Raw genomic sequence first — 25765 nt, 5'->3', positions numbered from 1 at the left:
GCAGCCCAGCATTCAGTGACATACCTAATTACTCACACATGTTTGGGATGGCTGTGAATTGGCTGATCCAGGCTATAATTACCTGGAGTTGGCTGTAGCTATAGATTGGGTCCACATTTCTCATCTTCCCAGGATGTATCAGCAAGCTGAGAAATGTTCACACTGTAATAATAAAAGAACAAGTAGACATGGTCAATCATAAAGTCACACTCTAAGGCATCTGTTGTATCCTGTCTGCTAGTACCAGTGCCAGATAAATTCATATGGCCATGCCCAGAGTTTATAGGCAGGTAGATATACTTCAACCATCCTAGAATCATGCCAAGGGTATGAACGCATAGCATTGCTATAGGAGACTGAAGAATTATGGCCAGTATTTAATTTTTCGTAATGAGATTTTACCAATAGTCCTAAGATTGATGAAGTAGACTTGACAATCAATAATTCTCATACTTTGACCATTGTTTATAACATAAATAATTTCTATAACTCTTGAATATTTATTTTAGAAACTATAAACTATGGAATCTAGTAAAATTGTTTTCTCATCTGGTGAAGTGAGTTTAGAACATAAAGATATAACAATGTTCATTTTTAACAAAATAAATATTTTGATTTTTTTATTTCAAAATTCCTAGATCTAAGGTAGTGTATAAAACACAGTAAACACTTAGGGAGGATATAATAACTTGAGTCTTTAAGTGTCATGTAAAACTTGTTTTCAATTAATAAAAAAAATTAAATCCTATAGAGGGATTTTTCATTATTTTCCTTTCAATGTGAAAATTATATATGTGCATGGTAAATTAAATGCAAAACCATGCAAAATGTAAAATTCTCCACTCTAAGTTCTACTTCTTTGTTGCTGTCATCTTCTATATGCTTCTGCTTGTTGTACTTCGGCACACTGGATTTTTAAGCATTGTAAAGACTTATGCACAAAATCAAGGCACTGTTTTCAGTCATCTTTTCTAAACTCTCTGTCTGTCAGAGATATAGAATTGATGTAAAAAAAATATGTCCAGTCATTAGAAGGCTTCTAAAACCTTTCTACTTCTTCTGCCTTTCTTTCTGCCTGAGTGGTTGCACTTTTTCTTGTGCTGCTGGTGGCTGTAGTTGGTAACTTTCCCATATTTAAGACAGAATTCTACAATAGCCAAACTGTGGAAGGAGCCTCGGTGTCCATCGAAAGATGAATGGATAAAGAAGCTGTGGTCTATGTATACAATGGAATATTACTCAGCCATTAGAAACGACAAATACCCACCATTTGCTTCAACGTGGATGGAACTGGAAGGTATTATGCTGAGTGAAGTAAGTCAATCGGAGAAGGACAAACTTTATATGTTCTCATTCATTTGGGGAATATAAAAATAGTGAAAGGGAATATAAGGGAAGGGAGATTCTTCTGTGTGGGAAATATCAGAAAGGGAGACAGAACATAAAGACTCCTAACTCTGGGAAACGAACTAGGGGTGGTGGAAGGGGAGGAGGGCGGGGGGTGGGGGTGAATGGGTGACGAGCACTGAGGGGGGCACTTGATGGGATGAGCACTGGGTGTTATTCTGTATGTTGGTAAATTGAACAACAATAAAAAATTAATTTATTAAAAAAAATAAAAAATAAAGTTTCTACACATTCATACTAAAAAAAAAGAGACAGAATTCTCAAATTCGTAAATCTTATGTCTCTAATTAATAACTTTGCTCCATTAAAAATAAGATATTTATTTTCTTGAAAAAGTAAGAGCCTATCTTAGTGAGCTGTATCTAATTAATCCTTCAGTGATTCTCTGCTTTTGAGGGATAGAACTGTGACTCCTTGGCATCAGGCTCATAATAAACCAAATCTGGTCTTCTCTTTCAGACACTTTCTAATTCAAATAGCCCCTTCATTCTGGTTTGCATTTCTCAGCTACTTACCCTAAACTTTTGGTTAATAATCTTATGAAGGATTTATCTTCCCAGTTTTAATAGCCCAGAGGAATTTAGCTATTTTCTTTGTCCTTTTATTAGTGTTTTTTGTTTTGTTTTCTTCTTCTTCTTCTTCTTCTTCTTCTTCTTCTTCTTCTTCTTCTTCTTCTTCTTCTTCTTCTTCACAAGACACAGCAGAATTGGAAAAGTCTCCAACAAGTCTAGGGAAGGTTACTGGGTTTCCTGGCTATCAGCTTCTTGAGTTCACAACCAAGCTTTGAGAATGGTGACCTTGTGTTTGCCTATTGGTTGGGAGGGACCAATTTTAGAAAGAAAACTGGGTGTAGACCAGGAACACTGAGTATAGTATTTGCTGGTACTTCTATATTATTGCCTCTAACCAGCCAACAGTCTTCAGAGCATCATGGCTGCTACTTTATTTCTGCTTTGCAAGTTGCTTGTGACTTTACTTTTCATACATCTCAAAGTTGGAATCATACAAGGAAAGAAATTATAGGAAATATAGTTTCCAGTATAACCAAGTTAATAATAATAGAACAGCCCTTACCAGTTACAGTAAACAGAGAAGTTCAGGAAAAGTATTCAAAAATATAAGCAAAATAGAATATAACACTCCGCCAGTAGTTGCAAAAAAAAAAAAAAAAAAAAAAAGGCAGCATGATGAGAACTATTGCTCTATTGCTTAGCATGCTGTATTACATATATTCATAGGAAGAGACCTTATAATGAAACTTTAGACACAGTTCAAGAAAAAAAGTTGTGAACATAATAAAAGTGGGGGAAAATTGCTGCAGTTTCCCTTACCTTTTCGGAATGTTATTTAGGTATGAGAATATTTATTATATCATTGTTGGATTGTATAACAGGATTCTATATAGTCTTATGATACTTAACTAAAATGTTTCTAACAACTTTATTTTGTTTTTGCTTTTACTTTTACTTTTTACGTATCCAATCTTTGATTCTTGTGACATTTTGAAATTTCTGCAGGGCTTTTCCCAGGTCTTTGAGACAGGCCCAGGACTTTTCAGCTGGATGCTCTCATATGGCCTGTTGACTGATATACAATGGATGTTTAATATGTATTTTATTAATGAAATAATAAATTAATAAATTTCAGTATATATTTTCTAATCCTCAATTCTTCATATAATATGTATCTATAATATATAACCTATAATTCTGTGAACATTGATTGATTATATTGATTAATGACAATGTATAAATAACATCTAAGACATAGGCAGAACCTAATTTTATTAAAAAGAATTTCACTAATTAGAAAGAGTTTAGTCTATTAACAACATGGATACCAAGGCTAGTCTAATATATTCAACCGATTGCCCTTAATATAGTAACATCTAAGGTTTTTTCTGGGGGAAAAAAAAATTGATCTAAAGTACGATAAAATTGGAAAAATATAATTCGAATATTAGGTAAATATTTAAGGAAGAATCAAATTTAAAACTGTGGGAAAAACCTTCACAAAAATTAATAGAGAGTATTAGTTTCAATAAAACTTGCTTTTTTAATTAATTGATATCCAGATATGTCTGATTTAGTATAACAGAACACTTAAAAGCCTGTTATTGTAATGACATTTTAGAGTTTGCAATGCCCAACTATTTCAATTTGAAGAGTGGAAGAAATAAATCTTATATCTATATACAACATATGTTCGCATAAAATTAGATAATTCCCACAAATCCTGCCTGAAAATTCCAAACACATTAGAACAACATATAATAATATAGTAAACGTGGAACTAATTTCAACTTCATAACATTTACTAAAGCTATTTTACATAGAAAGGTTTAAGAAGTTACAAAGAAAAGAAAAATATAGGAAACTTCAATTCCCTTCATGTAACAGTTAGAAAAATCATATAAATTAAATTTTTAAAACTATTCAGGGAAAAACAATTAAATAGATGGATGCAGTAAAGCATGACTATTAAATTTTCTATGTCCATAGGGGTGTTAGGCATGACATATTATGATAAAGATTGGATTAGAAGTCAAAGAAATTTTTATTTTAAAAATGAGAAAAATAACTTACATTATATAATTGCCTGTTCCAGTTTTTGGCCTCCTGTCTTCATCCTGCCATGCTCTAGTAAACTGTATTTTAGAAAAGGGCATAGTATTATAACATTTCACAATATAACAAGATTACATATTTGTAGAATGCTAACCATGGCATACTTCTCAACTATTGCCTGTAATGAGCTACATTCTTCTTTGAAACCTTTAGTATGAGTTTTCCTATTAGTGAAACCAGATCTTATGGATAAATATATATGATTGACATTTCTTTTGTGCAAATAGGTGATGCAGTATTAAAGCCAGGATGCAAGTCTAATAGAAAATGTATTACAAGACACTTGGATAATATTTGAGATATGTAGTATTAAATTGTAGTTAGAACAATCTCAGTTTGATAATACCTATCATTTCTTTTAGATGTAAACATGGTGTATCAAAATCAGAATTTGATCAACTATGACAAATGAAGTAAGTAGAATGAGTTTGGGGAATTATCCTGGGATTTAGCCAAATTAAATTAAATAGAAAACATAGGAATCATGTTGGGAATATTTATTTACTGCCTGAATATTCATTTAGTTAACATGTCAGAAACCATGCTGAATGTAAGGGAAGATTATGAAGATATTAGTAAAAATCTTCCTATGCTTGAAAAAATAATCAGTTGATCACAACTTAGTAACTTCATACTTTTTTAAACTAAACAGGCATGCATTTTCAAAAGTAATTTAAAATGATCACCAAAGTTCTTCTTTATTTAGATTTATATGCTCTATATACTATCGTTACTTTTATGTGTCAATGTGGCTGGGCCATGGTACCCAAATATTTGTTCAAATACTATTCTAGATGTTTCTCTGTGAAGATTTTTTTAATGAAATTAACATTTAAATCAGTAAATTCAAGTAAAGCAGATTATCCTCCATCATGTGGGTGGGCCTGATCCATTCAGTTGAAGGCCTTAATAGGAAGGACTGAATTTTCCAGACAGAATTAAAATAGGCCACTACCTTTGTACTTGAACTATAACATCACCTCTTTCCTGGGTCTCCAGCCTGCCAGACTGCCCTGCAGATTTTAAACTTGTGAAGCCTCCACAAAGTCATGAGCCAATTCCTAAAGATCTGTCTTTCTGTCTCTATTTCTCTCTATATATCCTATTAATTTTGTTTCCCTGGAGTACTTGACTAATACAATATGTTCTCTATTTCTCTCTATACATCCTATTAATTTTGTTTCCCTGGAGTACCTTGACTAATACAATATGTTACTGAGATACCGAATTGAATTCTGCAAACTTCACCTTTTCTTTGAAGGCACCGTGAAAAGTCAGAGGTATATTTTTGGTAAGATTAGTTTCATTTCCTGAAAAAAAAAGGGGGGGGGGGCGCTAGAAGTTTACATATAAATGATTTGTGAAAATTTTTTAAAGTTTCATTACGGAATTATGTTTCTTTTTTATATGGATAAGTAATGATATTTGATAAAGTTGCACTGCATGGAAGCAGGTAGGAATTATCTATGATAAGAGGATACTTTTGATGGTTTCCAGTGATTTAATCTTATTTCTAAATCACCAGAGGGCTAAAAATAAAGCCTTAATCTAAATAGAACTTTAACCCTGTTTTGAAGAAATAATTTTTTTATAAGTAGAAATGTTAGTCTTCTTTTACTTTTTAAAATGTTACTTAGTTTTAGGAGAAAAATATGACATGACTCATTCATTCTTAAGCTCTCTTCGGTTTAAAAATATATTGCTAATTTGTCCTGCTTAAAAGGAAATAACATTGTTTTTCAAAAAGACCACACAGTTCCACCAAGTCAGACAGATCAAAGTTTTTCTGTGTCTGAGCTACTTCATTGAGCATAAAGCCTCAGGAACCACACATTCCACCTGTTCTTGTTTGCTCCTTCCCCAAAACTTTACCCAAAATAAAAGAATGAATAACAATTGTTTTTGATCACACATCAGAATAGGACACTATAAGTAAATTATAACTTATGCCTGAAACAAAATATTGTCATTTGCATATATAACCTATGGTGGCTATTGAATAATCTCTTTTATTAATTTAGGTGTCCTTGATACCTAAATTATACAAGCCCTGATGATTTGGCTTGTATACTTTATACATCTGCTACTAAAATAATAACAAAAAAAACTGAAAATAACTTGAAAATATTCCTGAAAGAGAAATAATAATTTGAGTCAATAAAAATATGTTGAGGGCCTCCTATATAACTAGCACAAAATGCCAAGTTAAATCTTAAGATATTTTCATCATCTGACTGTGTATATAGATTATTCTATATGCAATATAAAAATTTCCTTTCAGAGAATCAATAGAACAATTATCTATCTCTCATCTGGCTATCACTCTATCTATCATCTATCTCTTATCTCTCTGGAAAGATATACCAGAAATACTTTAGCTCTTTTACCTAGTCATAGTCATTTTACAGTTTATTATGTTTCCAACTATATATTCAAATCAAAATACTGTTTTCATTCTATTTTCATTTAACCAAATAAATCAACAAGTGCTATTATTGCAAAAGTGCCATATCACTCTGAAAAATGCCAAAATTTGACCAGACCAGCTTGTATAGTATTTGAATAGTACTACAACAAATATTTTTCTCTCTTGCTTTGGATTAAACTGTACAATGACCCCTATACCAAATTGAGTTTAAGCAGATCATCTTTATTAAGCATTCCAAACCTAAGAATGTAGTTCTGGAGTGAAAATGTCTTTGTCACATGTAAATTATATAAGGTAAAAGTTCAAAGACATGAATGATATCATGGCCAGCAGACTTAGGAAGGTCCAAAAACTTCCTTTGTTCAAGTTTCCTGTAGACGCAAAAGGATCACAGATGGTGTTAAAGAGTAGCATATTGATGAATACATACCTCCTAAAAACACAATGATCAGGAGTAATAGTTATTACTGCCCGATCAGAGGCTCACAACTGATGAATGACTTAGTAACTTCTGTGTAAAGAATAAGTTCAATAGATGAAGATATTTAAATTTAAATGAAATAAAATTAAAGTCAAAAGTTCAATTCTTCAGTCATTGGCAAGCCACATTCCATGTGCCCAAAAGCCACATGTCAATAGTGGCTACTGTTTTGGACAGTGCAGAATTAAATATTTTCCTGAAACTACTTTTAATAAAATAATAACAGTAATATAATGTAATTCTTGAACATTTAAAGTGCTTTCTCATATATTATCTACTTCTTACAAAAAAGAAGAGAATTTACAAGTTTTATTTTGCTCTCTTGACCTAGAAGTTCAAGGAAATTAATTCTGTGTGGCCATTAAAGGCATAGTTGTGAATTTAGCTCAAGTAATTTGATTCCAAGTAATAAGTAACCTGTTTCTCCTGACTTTTTTGTATCCCTATAGCTTTAAGGTAGTGTAAGAGGCAAATAAAAAAAAAATCTTAACTGTTTTTGGTAAATACCAGCTTAACATCATTTGTATATATTTTTAAGATGGTTATTTTGAAAAATACTTTTTGTATGTATAGATCTTTATATTTATTAGATAATCAGTCTTAATTCTTTATTGTCATATCTTGAATGTTTATAGTACTTAGCTGATACTAATTTTCTTATAGACTTCATGCCCAACATAAAATATTCATACCTTGGTATGTTAAACAAGTAAAAAGCCAAGAAAATTATGTATATAATATATAATATATATAATGTATATAATATATAATTTATATATAAGTAAATATATATATCATATTTTAGTTGTTCATTGTTTTTGCCACAATTACTGTACATAGATTAATAATTATAACTTTTGAACCTAATAATTTATGCATTAATATTTTGTCCTGTCATGTCTTTAATTTTTGCAATTAATTGTTTTAATAATGGAAAGGTTAATTGTGCCATTCATCAGAATTGCTTGCTGTGAAATGATAGACAAATAAGAACCTTACAGATAAAGGGCATGCTTACTAATCAAGCCTGTCATTTCTTTAGAAAGTAAACTTGCCACAACAGCCTAATATATTTATTTAATTTGTAAAATCTTGGAATTCAAAAATGTTCCTGCTAAAACAAATGGTGTTATAACAAAATGTCAAATTTATATTTACACTCAAACATATCAAGAGCTACATATATTTATTTATGACTAGGTATATGTCTGTGCACATTTGTGTCCATTAAGCACACACGAACACAGTGTATACTATTTATTAAACTATTAAATTAGAAAACTAAAATTTTATTCTAGAACCATGATCAGATACCATGCCTCTTAAAACTATTAGTGCATGGTACACAATTTATTATTGGAAAAGTACTGGACAAGTGGTAGGAAGATAGTGAAGTAAATTTTCATACCTCTAAAATAATGATTGACAAAGTTTGATCTAGGAGCTACCGATATGAACATGCATTTAGGAATTATTTTTACAGGCTAGAACAGAGGCCTAGAAGAGTATGTCTACATGAATGCTTGTATTTAAATGGAATTTCTTTTTCTTTCACAAAAACTGAAATCCAGATATAGGTAATACTGAGTGACTGATTTCTGACTTTCTGCTTGAGTATCCTTATCTTTGGCTTTTACTTGCAAAATTGCTTCGTGGTTATAAGCTGGTCATCAGAAGATCAACCATTTCACCCTATTCTAAGACTTCTGGAAAGGGAGAGAATATTAATAGTATAAATTCCAGCTGAAGCACTTTCTTTAAAGAACTTCAGAAACTATCAAATGCTTTACATTTATATATTGATTTTCACAGAACTCATATTTCACTCCAAAAGAGACAATCTTAAAGTGTTACCCAGTTACTACATCTCCCACAAATTCCAAAACAGGAGTGTAACATATGATCTTTCCTGTCAGGGTTGAATATTGTGTCCAATAGTCTAATGAGCCATTATAGTACTGAACCTACTAAGAGTGGAAGAAGATTGAGAAGAAACACTGTAACAAAATAAAAATGCCTATTTTAAAATGGAAAACACTAAGGAGTCATGGTGCTTATAACAATTAAATATCAATAAATAGTAAACAAATAATATCAATTACCTATTCTAGAAAAATTCCTTAGTTCATCCTGCCACCTTGGTTATGCCCTTTGCAAGCTCCTTCTATCATCTTCCTTGGCTAGATTCAGGTACTGAAGTAGAGATTCTTGCTGCAAGTGGCAGAGCTCACTTCCTAGTGCTATAGGCATAAGCCAAAGGATTGTTTCTTAAAGGTTTATATCAACACAGTTTGTATTGTCCTGTTATTTTATTCTTTTCAATAAATTTCCTTCCAAAAATATAGTAGATTCCTAGTTTCTGCTTCTGGTTAATTCCTTGATTGAATAACCACAACCAATATCTTGTTTTCATAGTTTTAAGCCTGGGAACTCTTTTCATTTACTTCCTATTTTGTAATCTCTGGTTTTTTTTTTTTTTTTTTTTTTTTCTGTTTTAAAACTTAAATTCAATTAGCCAACATAAAGTACATACATAGTTTCAGATGTAGGGTTCAATGATTTATCAGTTACATATAACACCCAGTGCTGGACAGTTTAATGCTGCCTTCAGCCCAGGGCGTGATCCTGGAGACCTAGTCCCATGTTGGGCTCCCTGCATGGAGCCTGCTTTTCCCTCTGCCTGTGTCTCTGCCTCTCTCTCTCTCTCTTTCTGTGTGTGTCTCTCATGAATAAATAAATAAAATCTTAAAAAATAACACCCAGTGCTCATCACATCACATGCCCTCCTTAATGCCCATCACCAAATTACCTCATACCCCCACCCATCACCCCTCCTTCAGTCCTCGTTGTTTTCCTATAGTTGAGTCTCTCATGGTGTTTCTCCCTCTGATGACTTCCCATTCAGTTTCCCTCACTTCCCCTATGATCTTCTGCACTATTTCTTATATTCCATATATGAGTGAAATCATATGACAATTGTTTCTCTCTGATTGACTTATTTCACTCAACAAAATCCCCTCTGGTCCCCTCCATGTTGATGTAAATGGTAAGTATTCATCCTTTCTGATGGCTGAGTAATATTCCATTGTGTGTGTGTGAGTCTGTGTGTGTATGCCACATCTTCTTTATCCATTCATCTGTTGACAGACATCTCAGCTCTTTCCATAGTTTAGCTATAAACATTGGGGTGCAGATGCTCCTCTGGATCACTACATTTTGTATCTTTGGTATAAATACCTAGTAGTACAATTACTGGGTCATATGGTAACTGTATTTTAACTTCTTGAGGAAGCTCTAAATCATTTTCCAGAATGACTGTACCAGCTTGCATTCCTACCAAAAGTATAAGAGGGTTCCTCTTTCCCCACATCCTTGCCAACATTTATTGTTTCCTGTCTTGTTATTTTTAGCCACTCTGACTGGTGTGCAGTGGTATCTCATTGTGGTTTTGATTTGTATTTACCTGATGCCAAGTGATGTGAAACAGTTTTTCATATGTATGTTTGCCATTTGTATGTCTTCTTTGGAGAAATGTCTGTTGATGTTTTCTGCCATTTACTAGCAGGATTATTTGTTTTTTGGGAGTTAAGTTTGAGAAATTCTTTATAAATCTTGGATACTAGCCCTTTATCTGATAATTACCATGGTCAGTCTTTTCTTTCAGTTCCTTGAGAATTAGCCATTATGTCAAGAGCTTTACTCCTAAACTTCCTTCTTAAACTATTGACCCAGAAAACAATGGTTTGAGCGGGAATACAATAGCTTTTTCCTGTCTTTATTAGAAGGCTGGATGTCAGCTTTATCATCTGCTAAAGCTTTAGTTTTAAAGCTATCACATTTTGATTTAAAATCCAGAAGCAGTTTATTTTCAATGTTATAAGGTTCTTATTTAGAAGACATTTCAGTGACATAGATCGGACAAGGGCAGATAGTGGAATTTTCCTTCCATCTCTATTTTCAGAATAGTTTGCTTTAGCTCTGAGCTTATCTCCATTTTATGAACTTTGCTAGAAGTGGCAAGAAGTGAACTAGTAAATGCCAACACCGTCTCCACCATTTACCTCTGTAGTTCAGATGGTTTCATTTTCTAAGTAACTTGTGAATTAACCACATCATGCAAAGACAATTTGTAACAATGGTTACAGGTTAGTCATTAGAAGAAAGGGAGAGAATATTAAGGGTACTAATTCTAGCTGAAGTAGCCCCTTTAAGAGATAATTAAGATTCATAGATAATTAAATCTCTCCAGAGATAGCATTGTGTAATGCCATTTTCAGGAAAGGTCCTTTCCCTGTAAACATGAGTTTTGAGGTGACTAGGTGGTTCACTTGGTTAAATGTCTGCCTTTGGTCCAGTTCATGATCCCAGGGTCCTGAAATTGAGCCTTGAGTCAGGTACCAAATCTGCTTTTCCCTTTCTCTCTCTTTCTCTCTCCCTTTGTTCCTCCCCCTTGCTCATATTCTCTCTCTCTCTCTCAAATATATAAATGAAATCTTAAACAAACAAACAAAAACAGGAGTTTTGCCCTTTCCTTTGAAAGCATTGATCATATAGATCATATAGTCCTGGTATTTGGGACAGAGAGGCATGCATTTTATACATGCCACAGGAAAAGCTACTTGCCTTACATAAGAAACTACAGTAGTCAGTAATAAGTTCCCAAATTCCAAGGAGTGATAATGTCAGTTCTTAAGAGAAAAGTTTGATAAGAGGAGAAAGAGGATACACTCACCAGTTCAACCTGTTTATGGAGAGGGTATTCCCCTTGAAATCTTCCACCCATTTGATCATGCAATAAACAGTTATTGAACCCTTTGATTTTGGACACTTTAATAGGATTGAGGAAACAAGGATGAAACAAGATTAAAATAATCCTTGCCCTCAGAACCCTTAAGACGGAGCATGGTAGACAGACAAACATTTAATTTGAAAAAAAAAAAAATCCATGTTGTTATAAGTAATTTGTAAGAAACAAAAATTGCTAAGATATTAATAGTAAATACATATTGTTTCTATTGTTCTCAGCACTGAAGTGCTTAACTTTATTAGTTTATTTAATCTAATAACTCTATGAGGCATTGTTATCATCTCCATTTTATAAATTATGAAACTGAAGCATAGGGAGGCCAACTGTGCTGCTCCTAACCACAGTTACTGATGACATAGTAGGTGTTAATACTGATATTTTAATATAGAACCATGTTATTAATCATGCCACTACATTGTCTTTCACAAGACAAGATAGGAGGGACTTATTTGAGAGAGAGAGAGGAAAAGTGAAGGTGTTACCTGAACTGAGACCTGAGGGATGAGAAGTCATCTGTGAGAAGTGTGAGAAAAGATTGTTTCAGGCAAATGAACTGTATGTCAGAGAATCTCAAGATGGGAATGGGTACAATGTGTTCAGCAAACTGAAACAGGCCAGTATGTTTGGAGAATTGTGAACAAAAGAGCCAAGAGATGATGGATCACATGGAATTTTTTGGCCATGATAAAAGTTTACATTTTATTCCAGGTGCAAAGGAAACCCATTGAAGAGTATTAAAAATCATTTTCAACTGCAAAACATTGCTGTCCTTTTCAAGGTGTAATGAAGTTTTAGAATACTGTAGCAAAATGGTTAAAAATGAGACAGTCCTTAAAAAAATGTCATCTGATCATTTTATTCTTCACAGAAAATCAAATCAACATGATTTCAAGTATTTTCAGAAAAAGGCACTTTAGGCTGAAATCTTTTCATTCATCCACATCCATCTTTTGTTTTGTGGCTTCTCAGTGGAATACATAGCCACAAATACTTCTTGTTTCTTCAATCAGAGAGAAAGAAATGAACAGATGGGAGATCAAAGGAGCAGCTGAGCAGAGAATCTGGCAGAAATATGCAGCAATTTATAGGTGGATGAATAAAAATTTGAGGGGCTAGCATAGAAAGAGACTATAAAAATGACTCTTAGTTTCTTTTCCCATCAGTATCGATATTGAGATACTGTGTGATCTTTTCTTATAGGGATTGGTATCATAATTGGTGGCTGAGTTCTTCTATAGATAGCCATGAGAGTTGCTATTAGAACATGTATTCCTTTAGTTAAGTCCATTCATCTCCTCTCAGATCTATCAGGAATTTCTTTAAGTGACTCTATGCAATGAGAGATTCTAAATGAGCACACACTTTAAAAGCAAAAGTCTACTTAGGATACTCAATCAAGATCTCAGTAATCTCTTTTTGTCCATTTTGTTACATTCCTCTTTTTCTTCATTCAATATTATTATATATTATTTTATGTAGACACATTCTAGTGTACTTTAAGGTTAGCTAATGTTTTATTCATCTTTCCAGGTCTTACTACGGCACTGAGCATACACTCAATAGCTGTCATGTGAATAGCACAATTTTTTACAATATAGGACAAACATTATCTTAATTTAAACACTTTCTGCTCTAAAATTCTGTGCCTTTATAGCCTCCATAAATAAGGGTATAAATACACTTATTGGATTTTTTTATATATGAAAATAAATGATGGCTCTTGAAAGCAAAGCCCATTTAGCTACTTTCCATTTTCTACTTGCATTCTTCCCTTCAAGATCTGTTTAGGTGAAATGATTTTTCAGCATTTCTTTTTTAAAAGTTATTGACACATATTTATTAAGGTCCACAGCATTATTTTCTCTTTATTTTTTCAATGCTTAAAATTTAGATTAAACTTGAGAGGGGACTTCCTCAATTGGAAAAAGAATATCTACCAAAAAACAAGTCAGCTAACATCATACTTAATGGTGAAAAATTTCAAATTTTGTTCACAAAGACCAGGACCATGGCAAGAATTTCCTCTCACCACTCCATTTCAATGTCATACTGGATGTACTAGCTAATGCAATATGACAAGAAAAAGAAATAAAAGTTATACAACTTGGAAGGCAGAAATAAAGCTGAGTTTGTTGATGACATAATTATGTATGTAGGAAATACGAAAATATTGGTTAAAAAGATTCAGGTACTAATAAACAATTGTAGTAAGGATGCAGGATAGAGTTAATGTAACACAATCCATTGCTTCTCTGTACACCTTCCATAAACAAGTGGAATTTGAAATTAAAAATGTAATATTAGCGGCACCTAGGTGGCTCAGTGGTTGAGCATCTACCTTTGGCTCAGGGCATGATCCTGGGGACCTGGGATTGAGTCCCACATTGGGCTCCCTGCATGGAGCCTGCTTCTTCCTCTGCCTCTCTCTCTCTGTCTCTCATGAATAAATAAATAATCTTTTAAAAATGTAATGCCATTTATGTTAGACTTCACCACAAAATAAAATACTTAGGTATAAATGAAAAATGCACAAGATATGTAAGAGGAACACTTATAAAATTTGATGAAAGAAATCAAGTTATTTTATGAATGTCAACAAACTGATTCTCCAGTTAATGTGGAAAGGCAAGAGCTTCAGAATAGTCCAGAAAATATTGTAGAAGAACAAAGTTGGAGAACTGATACTACATTACCTCAAAACTTGCTGGAAAGCTAGGATAATAAAGATAGTATACTATTGGTGAAGAAATAGACAAATGGTTCATTTGGACAGAGTAGAGAACCCAAAAGTGACCCATGCAAATATAGTCAAATGAACTTTGTCAAAGGAATAAAGGCAATACAATGGAGAAAAGATAGTTTTTTCAACAAATGGTGTTTGAACAACTAACATCCAAATAAATGAATGTCTACACAGATTTTACACCCTTCACTAAACTTTATACCCAAAAATGCATCGTGGACCTAAATGTAAAATACAAAAATGTAAAACCCCTTGAAAATAATATAGATAAAAGTTTATATGACCTTGGGTATTGTGATAACTTTTTAGATAAAACACCAAAGGCACATTCCATGAACAAAATAACTGATTAGCTGTATTTCATTAAAAGTAAAAACTACATCTCTGTGAAAGACACTGTTAAGAGAATGAGAAGACAAGCCATACAGTGGGAAAAGTATTTGCAAAGACATACATGATAAAGGATTGTTATTTAACATATGCAAAGAACTGTTAAAATTCAATGGAGGGAGGGAGAAAAAATTTAAAAAAGGGCAAAAAACCTGAGTAGACATCTCTGCAAAGAATATATATATGCCAGTAGACACTTGAAAAGACATTCAACATCATATGTCATTGAGGATTTGCAAAATAAGATCACTACATACCTATTAGGATGGTGAAAATTCAAAACATTAACAAATGTTTTGTCAATTCTAGCAAGAATGTGCAGCAGCAGGAGCTCTCATTCATTGTTGGTAGAAATGCAAAATGATACTGCCACTTTATTTATTTACTTATTTTTTAAGCTCCATGAATGTAGGGCTTTAGTTCAGTTCTGTGGTATGCTTAATACTGCCACTTTAGAAGACAGTTTGTCAGTTTCTTATAAAACTAACTAACTACTCCTTATCACAGGATCCAACAGTTGTGTTATTCATTATTTACTATAGTGAATTGAAATCTTACATCCACACACATACTCCCCACAGATGCTTGTAGCAACTTTATTCATAATTGCCAAAGCTAGGAGCAAGATGCCCTTCAGTGGGTAAATGGATAAAGAAACTGGGATACATGTAGATGATAGAATATTATCAGCACTAAAAAGAAATGAGCTTTAAATCATGAAAACATATGAAGCAAGTTTAAATTGATCTTAGTGAAAGAAGTTAATATTAAAAGGCGATATACTCTATGATTTTAATAATATGATAATCCTGAAAAGGCAAGCTATGGAAACAGTGAAAAAGATCAGTAGTTCCAGGTGTTGGGAGGAAAGTAGGGATGAATAAATAGAGAACCTAAAATTCTTAGGTCAGTGAAACCATTCTGTATGATACTGTAATATTTCCAAACTCATATAATGTACAACACCAAAAGTACCCAATGTAAAATGTAGACTTTGGATGATATTGATGATATTGGTGTGCCATTGTAGGTTCATTGATTGTAATGAATGAACTATTAAGATGAGGATGTAGATAATGGGGGGTGGGGAGGTGTTTGTGGATGTGTTTGGTTGAGACCATATAGGAACTCTATACTTTTTGCTGAATTTTGTTTCTAACATAAGACTCCCTAAAAATAAAGGTTTTTGTTTCATTCTTAACTTTATTTTTTTAATTTTATTTCATTATCATAATCCTCTTCCACTTCCCTCCCCCCCATAATCATTATTTTGATCTCTACAGTTAAGAATCTATTTCTTGGTTTCTCTCTCTTTATCCTTTGCTCATTTGTTTTATTTCTTAAATTCCATAATTCTACATGAGTGAAATCATATGGTATTTCTCTTTCTCTGACTGATTTCTTTCACTTAGCATTGTATTCTCTAGCTCCATTCATGTCATTTTTAAATCTTGTCATGGCAAGATTTTATTATTTTTTATGGCTTAGTAATATGCATATATTATATACATATATACATACACATACCACTTCTTTATGCATCTATTGATGGACACTTGGGCTGCTTCCATAGTTTGGCTCTTGTAATAATGCAACTATAAATATATAAGTACATATATCTCTTTAAATTAATGTCATTGTATTTTTTTGGTAAATACCTAGTATTTACTAGGTGTTCTATTTTTAATTTTTTGAGGAACCTCCATAGTGTTTTCTACAGTAGCTGCACCAATTGGCAGTCCCACCAAGAGTGCACAAGAGTTCATTTTTCTCTACATTTTTGTCAGTGCTTGTTTTGTGTTTTTCTGATTCTAGTCATTCTGACAGGTATGAAGTGATATCACATTGTAGTTTTGATTTGCATTTCCCTACTAATGAATGATGTTGAGTCTTTCCATGTGTCCATTAGCCATCTGGATGTCTTCTTTGGAGAAATATCTCTTTATATCTTCTGCTCATTTTTATTGGGTTATTTGTTTTTTGGGTGTTGAGTTTTATAAGTTCTTTAAATATTTTGTATATTTTCCAAAATATACAAATCCAACTCTTTGCTGGATAAGTCATTTGCAAATATTTTCTCCTTTTCAGGTTACCTTTTAGTCTTGTTGTTTCCTTCACTGTACAGAAGCTTTTTTATTTTGATGTAATCCCAGTGGTTATATATATATATACATATATATATATATATGTATATATATATATATTTATTTATTTATTTCCTTTGCCTCAGGAGACATATCTAGGAAAATGTTACCAAGACGGTCTCAGAGAGATTGCTGCTTGTGCTGTCTTCAAGGATTTTTTTATGGTTTCAGGTCTCACATTTACATATTTAATCCATTTAGAATTTATTTTTGTGTATGGTAAAAGAAAGTAGTTCAGTTTTATTCTTTTGCATGTGGCTCTCCAATTTTTCCAATGCAATTTGTTGAAGAGACTGTCTTTTTCCTATTGTATATTTGTTACTTCTATGTTGAAGATTAATTGATCATGTAATTGTGGGTTTGTTTCTGGGTTTTCTGTTCTGCTCTGTTGATCTATGTGTCTATTTTTATGCCAGTATCATACTGTTTAATTACAACTGCTTTGTGATATAACTTAAAATCTGGAATTGTGATACCTCCAGTTTTGTTTTTCTTTTTCAAGATTGCTTTTGCTAATTGAGGTCTTCTGTGGTTCCATACAAATTTTAGAATTGTTTGTTCTAGTTCTGTGAAAAATGCTGTTGGTATTTTGATAGGAATGACATTAAATCTATAGGTTGCTTTTGGGTTGCTTTAATGACATTAAATCTATAGGCATTTTAACAATATTTGTTCTTCCAGTCCATGAGCATGGGATGTCTTTCTAGTTCTTTGCATCGTCTTGAATTTCTTTTATCAGTACTTAATAGTTTTCAGAGTACAGGTCTTTCACCTTTTTGGTTAAGTTTATTCCTAGGTATTTTTGGTTTTGGTGCAATTGCATATAAGATTTTTTTTAATTTTACTTTATGCTGCTCTATTATTCATGCATTCAAATGCAACAGAATTTTGTATATTGATTTTGTATCTCGCATTTACCAGTTTTAAGTAGTTTTTTGGTGGAGTCTTTAACATTTCTAGATACAGAATCATGTCATCTAAAAATAGTGACAGTTTTATTTCTTTCTTAACAAATTGGATGTTTTTTTTATTTTTAATTTTTTTATGTTGTCTAAACTATGTGGCTAGGACTTCCAGTACTATGCTGAATAAAAGTGATGAGAGTGGGCATCCCTGTCTTGTTCCTGGCGTTAGGGGAAAGGTTCCCATTTTTTCCTTTCTGAGAGTGATATTGGCTGTGGGGTTTTGATATGAGGCCCTTATTATTTTGAAATATGTCCTCCCTAGACCTACTTTGCAGAGAGGTTTTATCATGTACTGATGTTGTACATTGTCAAATGCTTTTCCTGTATCTATTGAAATGATCATATGGTTTTTATTCTTTTTCTTATTGATGTAACATATCATTTTGAATGATTTGCAAATGTTAAACTACTCTTGCATCCTAGGAATAAATATGACTTGACCATGGTGTATTTTTAAAAATATATTGATGGATTCAGTTTGCTAGTATTTTGTTGAGGATTTTTGCATCTATATTCATGAGAGATATTAGCCTATAGTTCTCTTTTTTTGTAGTGTCTTTATCTCGTCTTGGTGTCAGGGTGATAGTGGCCTCTCAGAATGATTTTGGAAGTTTTCTTTCCTCTTGCATTTTTTTGGATAGTTTGAGAAGAATGGGTATTAAGTCTTTTTAAAATTCATCTCTGAAGCCATCTGGTCCTGGACTTTTGTCTGTTGAGTGTTTTTTTTTTTTTTAATTACTGACTTAATTTCATTGCTCTCGATTGGTATGTTCAACTTTTCTATTTTTTTTCCTGCTTTGGTTTTGGTAGGTTATATGTTTCTAAGAATTTATCCATTTCATTTAAGTTGTCCAGTTTGTTGGCATATAGGTTTTCATAATATTGTTACAATTGTTTGTATTTCTGTGGTGTTGCTTGTCATTTCTCCTCTTTCATTAGTAATTTTTTAAATTTAGATTCTCTGTTGTATTGTTCTGTTCTTTTTCTTTTTTTTTTTTAGTTTCTATATCATTTTATTTCTGCTCTAATCTTTATTATATCCTTCCTTTTATTGTTTTTGGTTAGGATAGACTTATGTCTTAACTATATTGATATCCTTTGGTGAGACCCAATGCTTGCAAACTAGGGGAATCTGAGTTAATATCTTTTGCATGAATAAGCATACTCTGCCTGTCTCTAGACAATTTTAGTTATTGCCATAAAGTTTGCATCATATTTGCATTACAATATCACAGTTTCTGACAGTGGGTGGGGATTTAAGATAAGAATGGAATGCTCATGAGGTAAAATATAATGCTGCCATTTAAAGAAAGGACCTGGGATCCCTGGGTGGCGCAGCGGTTTGGCGCCCGCCTTTGGCCCGGGGCGTGATCCTGGAGACCCGGGATCGAATCCCACATCGGGCTCCCGGTGCATGGAGCCTGCTTCTCCCTCTGCCTGTGTCTCTGCCTCTCTGTCTCTCTCTGTGTGACTATCATGAATAAATAAATAAAATCTTTAAAAAAAAAAATAAAGAAAGAAAGGACCTTGCCACCCCCAATTAAATATGGTTTTATTTCTAAAATCATGTACATATTTAAATTTTATTAAAATGCTTTATAAGAATCTAGTAACATTATTATATGGGTTAACTCTAAAATTTTGATGTGATAAAAATGTCATACTTTTTTTAATGCTTAAATATTGATAGATCCTTACATTTCTAGGATAAATATTACCTGATGATATTATATATATCTTTGAACTTTGAGAATCCACTTGTACTTTTTTTCCCAAGAAATACAGTGCAGTACTGTGAATGTATTTCCTTTTTCTTATGATTTTCTTAACATTTTCTTCTCTCTAGCTTACTTTATGGTCAGAGAATAAGAATACTTATTACACAAAAAGATATGCATTAATCAACTATTTATCTTATTGGGAAGGCTTCCGGTCAACAATAGGTTAAATTTAGAGGAGTCAGAAGTTATACCAAGATTTTCAACTGTGCAGGAGGTCAGTGCCTCTCAGCTCTGCATTGTTAAAGGGTTAATTGTATTCAATATACTGATGAATTTGGTTTGAGAATACTTTATGTAGAGCTAGGACTTTTCCACCTAAATTATTAAGGGAAAACAGGCTATGGTTTTCTTTTTGTACACATGTGTACAGTGAACATAAAAAAAAATTCTAAATACATTATCTTTAAAACTTGCTCTTTCGGTGTGCTCTGAAATGTTTGGATATATGATAGGAATAATTTGCTATTTGACAATTTTCACTGAAATATCTATAAAACTGTCTAGGCCTAAAAAATGTATTTTGTGAATATTCTACTTTGACATCACTATTAATTTTCTACTTTAGTTTTGTACCTAATTAGAATTGACTTTGATGATTTTGATCATACTTTCCAACTCTCTCACTTTAGAATTTTCTAATTCATTAGCATTAATTTGAACATAGTACTTATTTTTTCCTCAATCACTGCTGTTTTACTTTACTTAAACAATTATATTCATGTTTTCTTTCTAGTATTTTTAATTAAATTTACAAAGAAGAATTTCCAAAAATTTTAAAAACAACATTTTCCCCCCTTAAGTTGTCTTAATGTGTTTTTTCTCTTCTAGAATTAAATTATGTATTTAAAACATTTAGTGTGAATTCACCTCTGACCAGAACTTTGACCACATTTCATAAATTTCAGCATATAGTATTTTCAAGATTTTATTTTTTAAGAATTGTCTGTAATTTCAAGCTTTATTTTTTAAGTAAGTGATTTAGAGAGATTAATTTTTTTAAAGTACCTGAAATTTGTTACTGATTTCTATTTTATTATGGTCAGAGACTATATCTCTAGTTGTCTTTGAATGCCTAGTCATTTTTCTTAAAGGGAAGAATGACATTTTAGGACTGGCTCATTCTATATGTAGATGGTGAAAGTATTCACTTTATCTAGTTTGTTTTGTTCGTTTGTTTTATCATTTTATTAAGTCCTCTGAACTTAAAAGGTCATTGAAATGTGAAAAGGAGCAATGTTTTTATTTTAAAAATAGAGTTTATTTTGAAATTCATTAATTCTCAGTGGCATTCTTTCTGGATATTGTTTTGCAATAAATTAAATTTCTTATCTTACGTCTGATATATATTCCTGATGCTTCCGTTTAACCCAACAGGTACTTACTGCCAGACCTGATATACTTAACTGGGACCTAGCTTCTAGTACATTTCTAGATAGTCTTGTAGTTTTGCTGATATGACAAATATTCTAGGAAAAGTAGTTCTCCAAATTCTTCTATTATTCTCAAAAGCCAGACTATGTTTGCACATATAGGGTGTCTGGTGACTTCTGTCATATTCTGCTTCAGACTCTTGTTCACATTATGCTCTCCCTGATTATTTCCAATAAGGCTTCCTTGAAATTAACTAATTATCATTTACCATCAATGTTTTTTGCTTGAAGTATATAGGCCATCCAGTTTTTCAGGAGAGGTAAAAGCAACTATTTTAGAATGATTGCTTTAATCCCCCCCAAAAAGCAATATGAGGTGATAATGATAGTAATTTCTATTTCAGAACAATATAGAGGTTGTTTACTTCTTTGTTTTCCAGAATACAAGGTGAATCAGTGTTAATTTGCACCTAGAAACTAAACGGTCTGAGAGCGTGGTTGGTTTCCAATGGGCTGACCTTCAGCCGCAGTTAAAAAACAAAAAAAAAAACCAGAAAACTTTCTTTAGTTTGTCACCAGTTTAAATAAAAACACATCTATTGTTCTCAGTCCACACCAGATTTATAGAGCATTGTTTTAGTATCTATTAAGTTATGATTACAAAAATTAAAAAAAAAAAAATTAAAAAAAAAAAAAAAAACAAAGCAAGGATTATTTTTTGCCCATTTACAGTGTAGGCACAGAGTGGAGGAGAAACGTGTAGAAATGGAAATGAAAATGCCATTTAGAAATCAGGCTTCAACAAAGTAGGCCAAGTTAAATGTTGGATTTAATAACACACTGCTAATTATGCTTTTCTTTCTGCCTTCCACTACTGTGTACTTACACATCCCCTATAAGAAATGGACTTTTTGACATTTCCTAATATTTTAAAGTGATAAACTAAAATTACCCTTTGAAAAGCATAATTGTTAGTAATAAAATGCTGCTGCATTTCTCTACTGTGAAGATGTATTTTAAGCACAAACAGGATACTTCATGTCTTAGCTGTTCTTGTGCATCAGTTAAATTAGAATGCTTTGATATGTTAATTATTTATCATTCTGAATTATGCATTTTCTAAAATTAAAGAAACACATAACCTGTAATTTATTATTCATTTAGCCTGAAAATGTGTTTTTATGTGGCTGTTTCTCTTCTAGATACAGGATTTTTGTTTTGATGTAAAACTTATCAACATATGGCTTCAAGTATATGATGGGAGAGTTGTTACTTAAAAGATGTATACACAAAACCTATATCATTAGTTTTCCAGTACAGTTTTACCCTTTATGCATAATAATGTTGTAGGCCTGTGCTGCTAGAGATATCTATATCTATATATCAGTGTGTATGTATGTATTTAGTTCCTATGAAAATAAATACACTAAAAATGCATTACATTTATGTAAGTTGAGGCAAATAGAGGATTCTCTGTAATGAAATATGTTATTATGTAGTGTTTTGTTTACTTCTAACAGGAAAGATTCTACATTCTTAGCCATCGCCAGACTGCACTGAAAGGAATTATACTAGAAAAACTAACTCGAAAAACACAATATCCTTTACCTTCATGATCTAAAAGCAAATAAATTATCTAGTTTACCATATAATCCCTTAAACAAACTAATGTGTTACAATTAGTGTTAATTGTTGATGTATGTTAGTGATAGCCCAAAGAAGGCTGCAGTAAACACATATATAAACAAAAAACCCTTCTTAGTTAAGGATTTGTGTTATTTAGGAATATTTATGCAAAAATTTGAGAGACAAAACTAAAGAATGGTTTTCCTACCTTAAAATCTCCCCCCAACTTTGTTTAATGCCATTCTAGTCATAACCCTTCTTTGTCATAGAACCCTAGAAGAAAAAGGATACCACATTTATTGAACACTTACAACAATGGGCACCAACTGTTGCCCTCCATTTATTTTCATACCTTTTGGAATTCTTCCTTACAAATTAAATTTTAGGACTTTTTAAATTGGGACCTTCATCTGTCTAATGTATTTATGGCTTCGAATGTCATTTCTGAAGTATAACTGTGCTGAATGTATTTTCAAACCCCGAATGGGATCAGGTGATTCCAAGTGTGACTGCTTATGGGGAAAATGGATTAATACGTTTGGTATTATAACTAATTGAAAATACAAAGCAATATATTTATTTATACCTAGTACACATTGAAAAATAGTTTTGAAGATACTAGGCTCAAGGAATCTTTCCAATAAAGGTTTTTGTATACTGTTTCAAATAATTTCAAATGAATAGTTGGGTAAGGTAGACTCTTGGAAGACTTCCCAATCCATTTATTACAAGTTCAATAACTTGAAGAATATATTGAGGATAAATGAAAGATAGAATGAAGAATCTAAGTGTGGTAGGCAAACTCTAGAATGGCCCCAAATGATCCCCGTCTCTTGACATTTCGGTGTCATTCTTTCCCATATGTGTAGATTGTACTGAATGACTCTTTTCTGATTAATAGACTTCTACAGAAGTTATTGGATATTACTTTTAAGATCATGTTATATAAAGCCTATAGCACCAATCTTGGATGCTTTCTTTCTCTCTCTATCTTTCTGTCTCTTTCCATCTCTGTCAGATGGCATATACTAGGTGATGAACACTGCTATGTTGTAAGAAGCCCTGTGGAGCCATCCAAAAAGCACAGTAAGGAACTAAACCCCTGAATTTCAACACATTATGAGGAACTAAGGCCCTTGATTAAAATCCTGTGAAGAATTAAGCCTGCCAACAATCATGCCAGTGAGCTTAGAAGCCAATCTCCTATTGCAGTTGAAGCTTCAGATAAGTGCATAGACATGACTACAACTTCATGAAAGGTGTTGAATCAGAGACACCTGACTAAATTGTTTGGAACTTTGGCCCACAGAAACTATGAGATTAAAAATGTTCGTTGTGTAAAGTTGCTAAATTTGGGATTGATTTGTTTCACGGCAAAAGATAACTAATACCCTAGGCAAAAGGTAGTACCATATACAAAGACAGGGAGGCCAGAATGGTAGAAAACTCATGATATTTTATAAATAAACCTGTTATCACCTTGGCGTTATAAGAGGTGAATGGTCTAATGGTCTTTAATTCTGGTTCCCAATCCTGCAAGAATTTTCTGCTCTCTTTAATCCATTCATAAAACATTCACCAAATAAATTATTTTTCCAACAAAGTTCTGTGAATGAGATGGTCAAATATTAAAAGACCACTGTCAATCTTTAAAAAAAACCCTTTCTAAGAACAGAAATATTTTATTGAGCATCTATTTAAATCACCTTTACCATTCAGCAAATCAAGATTTTACCTCCAATATATTCATGTAAAAAAGATCTCACTGATAAGAGATCATTAGAAAATACTTTTGTCAACATTCTATTTCTCCCATAATTTCTTTTCATGAAAGGTAATCATACCTTATAATCTAAGCCAATATTCCCTACAGCATAAATCATTGTAACATTAAACCTTAATATTTATTGCCTGTTCTGTCTTGCTGCTGACAGTCCTATAAATGCTTTGCTTAGCAAGTCAAAATACAATACCTCAGTACTATATAGTACTAGGAAAGATTGAGAAAACTCTTTGTACACATATCAGCTGAAAGCATAACTTATCTGTTACGGCACAGGAAGATTAAATACATGGCCATGAAAATCCCTGCAATCATGGTAACTAGAGTTGAGGTTGCCTCTATTGCTTTAATAAATCCTTTAAGTATGCTTTCAATCTCTCAACAATTCCTGACAAAGCTTGTATCCTGTTGTTGTGAATCTGCCTACCTCAAAAGTCCTGATGGTGAATATTTCATGTGGCTTACCACTTCTTCGCGTCTCTAGTTTAGGAGAAGCTAACGTACTGTTTGCTCGTACTTCTTAATACCTTATTAGTAGAAGATGGATTTGTGCCTCTAGCCTTTAGCCACAAAGTTTCCTGTTATAGAAGATAAAAATTTTATTTTTGCAAATGATGAATGAAGTGATTATGTTTCACAAATTTTAAGGCCATAGACCATTAACTGAGTCTGTTTGGCACTTGGCATTATATACATTATATATATATTATATATATATAGGGAGGAAAAGGGAGGATTGTGTTGTTGTAATACCTGATTATTGCCACAAAAAATCCCTCATAAACTTCATATGAAAACTTTATTTGAGCAAAGATAAGGCGAAAGCAAATTACTATAAATATTTACCCTTTCTGAGAGAAATTGATTCCTCATATTTAAGTTTGGATTTGAAGTTGTTACTTACTTGCTCTTTATATTTAGGATCTCTAATGCAGTGCCAACCAGAAGATTATGGCAAACCACATTAGGAGAGTATAAATAGTTGTATATTCTTTTCAACTATGAATATATAATATGTATATTATATATATCTTTATTGCAGATTTATGATATTAGGCAAAGTATCACACTGAAATAGAAGAGATGGACTATTAAGATACTTCTCTTGCTGGGTATTTTAAGAAAGACCATTTTACTTTAACCTATTGGCTATTGATTCTAATTTCTGTTTTGGGAATTAAGAGTTTGACATTTCTCAGTGACATCATTAGGC

The 25765-nt window shown here is 32.3% G+C and overlaps 1 protein-coding gene across 8 annotated transcripts in view; it reads left to right on the top strand.

Moving 5' to 3' along the window:
- The window catches only part of LOC144312683 (uncharacterized), a 2041845-nt gene that overhangs the window by 508646 nt on the left and 1507434 nt on the right, over positions 1 to 25765 (top strand). Inside the window, exons 7-8 of one of the 8 annotated variants that reach the window (XR_013378223.1) lie at positions 4397 to 4447; positions 23788 to 24136. The exons of 6 other annotated variants lie outside the window; for them this stretch is intronic. The gene's annotated coding sequence lies outside the window, so the exon portion shown is untranslated. Of the gene's footprint in view, positions 1 to 4396; positions 4448 to 23787; positions 24137 to 25765 lie in introns of those variants that run through there. One more of the 8 variants, XR_013378225.1, reaches the window with a different exon arrangement.

Source organism: Canis aureus, chromosome 4, assembly GCF_053574225.1.
Source record: "Canis aureus isolate CA01 chromosome 4, VMU_Caureus_v.1.0, whole genome shotgun sequence".
In the NCBI taxonomy this organism is placed as follows: Eukaryota; Metazoa; Chordata; class Mammalia; order Carnivora; family Canidae; genus Canis; species Canis aureus.
The sequence above is the reverse complement of the archived record's forward strand: the minus strand, read 5'-3'. Positions and strand labels throughout refer to the sequence as shown.